This window comes from Wyeomyia smithii, chromosome 3, assembly GCF_029784165.1.
Source record: "Wyeomyia smithii strain HCP4-BCI-WySm-NY-G18 chromosome 3, ASM2978416v1, whole genome shotgun sequence".
Taxonomy (NCBI): Eukaryota; Metazoa; Arthropoda; class Insecta; order Diptera; family Culicidae; genus Wyeomyia; species Wyeomyia smithii.
This window is the reverse complement of record NC_073696.1, coordinates 175,337,395-175,343,486: the sequence shown is the minus strand read 5'-3', so window position 1 is coordinate 175,343,486 and position 6,092 is coordinate 175,337,395. Positions and strand designations below refer to the sequence as shown.

At 37.6% G+C, this 6,092-nt stretch overlaps 1 protein-coding gene across 3 annotated transcripts in view; it reads right to left on the bottom strand.

The window, feature by feature from the left end:
- Window positions 1-6,092, bottom strand: part of LOC129732686 (serine proteinase stubble) — a 285,885-nt gene that overhangs the window by 61,394 nt on the left and 218,399 nt on the right. The gene's annotated exons all lie outside the window — the stretch shown is intronic.

Sequence of the window (6,092 nt, the reverse complement as noted above, 5' to 3'; positions counted from 1 at the left end):
AAATGCAGTCCAGTCTGTCTGTCTGCCTGTCTGATCCATATAGGCTCGGAAACTACCGAACCGATCGACGTGAAAATTTGTGTGTAGGGGTTTTAGGGGCCGAGAAAGGTTCCTATAATGGTTTGAGACTTCTCCCTCTTCTGGAAGGGAGGGGTCCCATACAAACGAAACACAAATTTCTGCACATCTCAAAAACTAACCAAGCAAATGGAACCAAATTTGGCATTTGGATGTTTTTAGGAGTAACAAATATGTCCATATTGGTTCGACACCCCTCCCTCTTCTGAAAGGGTGGGGTTCCATACAAATGAAACACAAATCTCTGCACATCTCGAGAACTAACCAACTAAATAGAACCAAATTTGGTAGCTGGATGTTTCTACGGGTGACAAATATATCCATAATGGTTTGACACCTCTCCCTCTTCTACAAGTGAGAGGTCCCATACAAATGAAACACGAATTTCGCACAGCTCGAGAACCAATCAACCAAATACAACCGAATTTGGTATGTGAAGTTTTTTAGAGGCAACAAATATGTCCATAATGGTTCGACTCCCCTCCCTCTTCTGTGAGGGAGGAGTTCCATACAAATGAAACACAAATTTCTGCCTATATCGAGAACTAACCAATTGAATGGAACCAAATTTGGCAGGTGAATGTTTTTAGGGATAACAAATATAACAAAATTTGGCAAGTGAATGCTTTTAGGTGCAACAAACATGTCCATAATGTTTCGACACCCTACCTTCTTCTGGCATGTCTCCAAATACCATTTCCAAATCTAAGATGGCGACTTGCGGTTTCTGAAAAACAGCGGCAAATGACCAAATACCTCCCAATATGAGTATTTCCGGAATTGTTATGATGCACTGAAGCCACAAATCGACCTCAGATAACATTTCGAGTTGTAAGATGGCGACTTCCGGTGTCTGGAAAACAGCCGAAAATGACCAAATAACACCCATTATGGGTGTTTCTTAAACCAGAATGACACACAGGGGCCAGAAATTGTCTCCAAATGCCATTTTGAAATCTAAGATGGCGACCTCCGGTTTCCGAAAAACAGCGGCAAATGACCAGATACTACCCAATATGGGTATTTCCGGAATTTTTATGATGCACTGAAGCCACAAATCGACCTATAGACCTCAGACAACATTTTGAATTGTAAGATGGCGACTTCCGGTGTCTGGAAAACAGCCGAAAATGACCAAATACCACCAAATATGAACGTTTATTTAACCAGATTGACGCACGAAGGCCAGAAATTGTTCCCATATGCCATTTTTAAATCCAAGATGGCGACTTCCGGTTTCCGAAAAACAGCGGCAAATGACCAAATACCACCCAATATGAGTATTCCCGAAATTGTTATGATGCACTGAAGCCACAAATCGACCTATCAACCTCAGACAATATTTTGAACTATAAGATGGCGACTTCCGGTGTCTGGAAAACATCCGAAAATGACCAAATACTACCCAATTTGAGTGTTTCTTTAACCAGATTGACGCTCAGAGGCCGATATTGTTTCCAAATGCCATTTTGAAATCCAAGATGGCGACTTCCGGTTTCTAAAAACAGCGGCAAATGATCAAACACCACCCAATATGGGTATTTCCGGGATTGTTATGATGCACTGAAGCCATAAATCGACCTCAGACAACAGTTTGAATTCTAAGATGGCGACTTCCGGTGTCTGGAAACAGCCAAAAATGACAAAATACCACCCGATATGAGTGTTTCTTTAACCAGAATGATGCTCAGAGGTCAGAAATTGTCTCCAAATGCCATTTTAAAATATAAGATGGCGACTTACGGTTTCTGAAAAATAGCCTGAAGTGACCAAATACCACCCAATATGTGTATCACCGGTTCCAGAATGACGCAAGAAGGTAATAATTGACCTCAGACACCAGTTTGAATTGTAAAATGGCAACTTCTGAGAAATAGTCGAAAATAACCGAATACTACTACCTATGGATATTTCCGTAATCGAAATGATGTATAGAAGCCAAGCATTGACCATGGACACCATTGTGAATTCGAAGATGACCACTTTCAGTTTCTGGAAAGCAACGAAAATAACTGAAATGCATTCAATATATTTCCGGAATAGTGGTGATGTACAAAAACCAAAAGTCGAGGATGTTGTCATTCCGATAAAACCAATCGCTTCAAACGATATTAACAAATCAAGTCAAACATCATCAAATTTATTGATTCCTTGAATGAATTTGAAATGTTTAAAATTATTCAATTAAACACCAAAATAGGCGGGACGAAGTTTGCCGGGTCAGCTAGTAACATATAATAACATCATCCATTGCATATCTTTCTACCAGTTCTGGTTGCAGTCATATAAATGTGAAAAACAAATACTAACCTGATTTAAACTTAAACCTTCCTAAACCTATTGATATAAGTAATAGGAGAAACAACATAATAGCACAGGATTTATTACACTCGAGCGACTTTCAATATCAAATAATTAAATGATTAAACTCCCATCTATGGTAGGTAGGGTGGGTAAGATGAACCGTTTCCAGTAAAATTGCGAATATTTCGGAACATTATGTGAATCAAAACATTAGTCACTGACCGGTGGCGTAGCCAGAAATTCCGTCCGGTTGATGAATAAACATTGAATTTTGAGAGTATTGAAATGTGAGGCAGATTGAGAGAGAGGGAGTAACCTAAATCAATTACCATCATATTTCGAACCGGCATCAGAAAAACAGTGGTTCGGTGCGCTCATGTCACTCACTCTCAATACGGGTTGCGTTGCAGTAGCGAAATGAGTGCGAGAGAATACTGAGAGAGAGAATCGGAGAGAACAACTCAGGATATTAAGAGTTTTTCTGCTATCATAGCGATACCACTTACCGTGCAACGCACGTGCTGTTCAAATTAACCGTTGCGTAGTTCAGTCAACAATTAATTAGAGAACAATATTCAAATCAACTTTTGTAGTTTCGTATAGCAGTAGGTCTTTAAAGTTTTGTCTCCTCGAAAAGAGTCCCAATGCAAAATTCCAGTTCAATCGTGCAGCAGCCTTTTTCCCAGGGTACAGTAACAAAATTCTATTTCCTCACACAGTAATTTGATGCAAGTTTCTGTTGCATAATCTGAAAAAGTATATTTTCCCGATATTCCTTCGCCAAAATAAAGTGCTGACACTAGACACCTTGTTGTTCATGAGAGAACCAACAACGACCGCATAGCAGCGAAATAAGTAGGCAACAAAAAAAGGGATAAAGTTTTCAAAGCCAAGAAACAAAAAACAAGAAAAGGACAGGTGTAAAATCGGGGTTTCAGTAGAATTCATTCAATAAAATCAATCTAGCAACAGACTTGAACCCAGGTAGCCTTCATTTTCTCCGCACGTACGGAGAATTCTGTTCTTCAAATCCCTGGCAAAGGTCTAAAAAATTAATTTAGCCTTTGCTATCGGTCTTCCGTAAGTCATGCCTCAAAGGGATTAAAGCTTTGCTTTATTGGCCGAAAAAAATGTTTTTGATGTCTAGAAAAAGCCAACAATGGAAAAGATGGTTTAAAACATTTCAATTAAACATAAACAGTCAAAAAAATTATTATCAAAACTTAGACAAAAAGGGCTGAAAATGCTTCTTAGGTTTTGTACCTGAGAAACAGAAGAAAATAAAAATTTGTTCTAAAATATATCAAAGAAACCTCTGAAAAAACGAATGAAGCAAACTAGGTATTTCGAATTAAGTAAAAGTGCTTTAGAATTAGAATAATTAATAAAGAAAATGATCTTAAACTTGGTTTAAATTAATTAACTAATTCTAACTAGAGGAAGACACCAAAATGATTTAAATTCAGCCAAAACCGGCATACGAGCAACCAAGGGAAGATCGGTGAGCTGGTGGGAACTTGGTCGTATGCTGACAGGGAAGAGGGAACTGTTCTCCTAGGAGGCAAAGATAACTAGAACAAGATACCTAACTGCCATATTTTTCATACGTTTTGAACACGACCGATTTTCGACGGTTATTGCTGCCATCTGATGACTTAAATTCTCGTGAACTTGTGTCTATGAGTAAAACCTATTTATCGTGCATAGTCCGATCGTTGAGCTGTTCAAGATTGTGTATCAAAAGGGTGTATGATGATGGTCCCACCTCTTACCCCTACAAAGGTTTGAGAAAGACGATTTATCTACAAGATAATTATTATAAAACAATTAAACCAGATAAGCAAACAAAACGAACTGGTTTTCATCACAGATATAAATTTCTTCACAATTGATCCAATGCTTTGCAGCGATTCAAATAGAGAAAATATTCGTCAAAAATCAAGTAATTCATCGACAAAGCGTTGTCGGTATCAATTTATTTGCAACTGTCAGCCAAAAGACATTAATTGCATCTGAGTTAAGCCAACATCCAGTGTAATCATCCACAAAGTCGATACAATCCTGCCGTGATCAGCAAGCAAAGCACAAGTCCAGCTGTCAACTTCGATGTGATTTATAAGAGAGCCCCCACCTAGGGAAGTCGAAAATATTTCCAACTCGAAAATATCCTAGACCGGCTAGGAAACCAATGTCCAATAACAACCAACAGAACTAAAATCGTTCCGATTACTCTGACGAGTATCTTGATAATGTCAAAATAAAATAATAAAGGTATTCTCCATCTCAAATGATTAAATTTCTAAATTCAGTCCTTCATATCTGATCATCGCGCGCGATTTTCAAACCTTCGTAGACTACTCTTTTTTATTTTATACTACATCAATAATTACAAAATCCATCATCACCCTCGTGACGAACATAATAGTTTTTCAGTGCTACCATATTCCTTTAAAAAGCTATATAAGCAGAGTCCACAGAGATCATCCGTCACAAGAACTTCGTCAATTACAGTTTAGCTAAATTAAAAAAAATTAAATAACTGCTTAAAATTCAGCTTTGACGTGTGAAATGCATAGTCTCTTGAATTCTGATAGCGTCGCCGTACGTCTGATGTGTCTAGGCATCGAATTGTATACATTTATTCCTTTAAAGAACAATGAAATTTGTGAAGCACTAGTCAAAAAATGTGGTGTTCTAATTTCTCCCGCATTTCTTGTGTTATATCTATGGATGTCACTTCCTCTAACAATTCGATCACACAAATATCGGGGCAGCAATCCATTAGCTACTTTAAAAATGAACACCATTGTCAGAAAAACAATTCGTTGCTTCACCGATAGCCATTGCAAAGCGTCAAGCATCAAGGACGAGGAAGTGTATCTATTGCATCTCAAAATCAACCGCATTATTTTATTTTGCAAACGCTGCAATCTCGATATTTGTGTTTCATTTGCCAAAAATAAAATGGAAGTGCAAAAGTCTAAATGAGGAGAGATGATTGATTTATAGAGATGAATCTTGCTGAAAGTATTCAACTCCTTTTTCAAACGACAGAGGATTCCATATTTCTTGGCAATTTTCTTGATGACATTATCAATGTGAACATTGAACTTTAGCTTGTCATCAATAATCACGCCAAGATATTTGATCTCACTCACGCGATCGATTGTCTCACCATCAATTTCAACTGAGACATTTTCATTTACACGGTTTCGCGAAATAATCATGAATTTTGTTTTGTTGGTATTCAATTTTAGCTGTTTGAATTTCAACCATCCGCTCAGCGATCGCAAATCTTTGTTTAAATGCAATATGGCTTCTTCGAGATTTTTAGCTGCAATGAACAATACTGTGTCATCAGCAAAAAGATTTATGTCACAAAAACGTAAGACTCTTCTCATATCATTAATGTAAAAATAGGCCCTAATACACTTCCCTGAGGTACACCAAGAGTGTTCCTTATGGGATCAGAGGTAAAATCATTGAAAATAGTCCTTTGAGTTCTGTCACACAAGTAGTTTTCAAACCATTTGTATGCAGTACTCGTAATTCCAAAGCGCTTTATAGTTTGTAACAATAAGGGCCTAGAAATCGTTTTAAAAGCGCGTTTAAGATCCAAAAACACCGCAACAATAGTATCCTTACGCTCAATGTTTTCTTTCCATTTTGCTAACACCAAATTCAATGCAGTTTCACAAGAATGGCCTTCC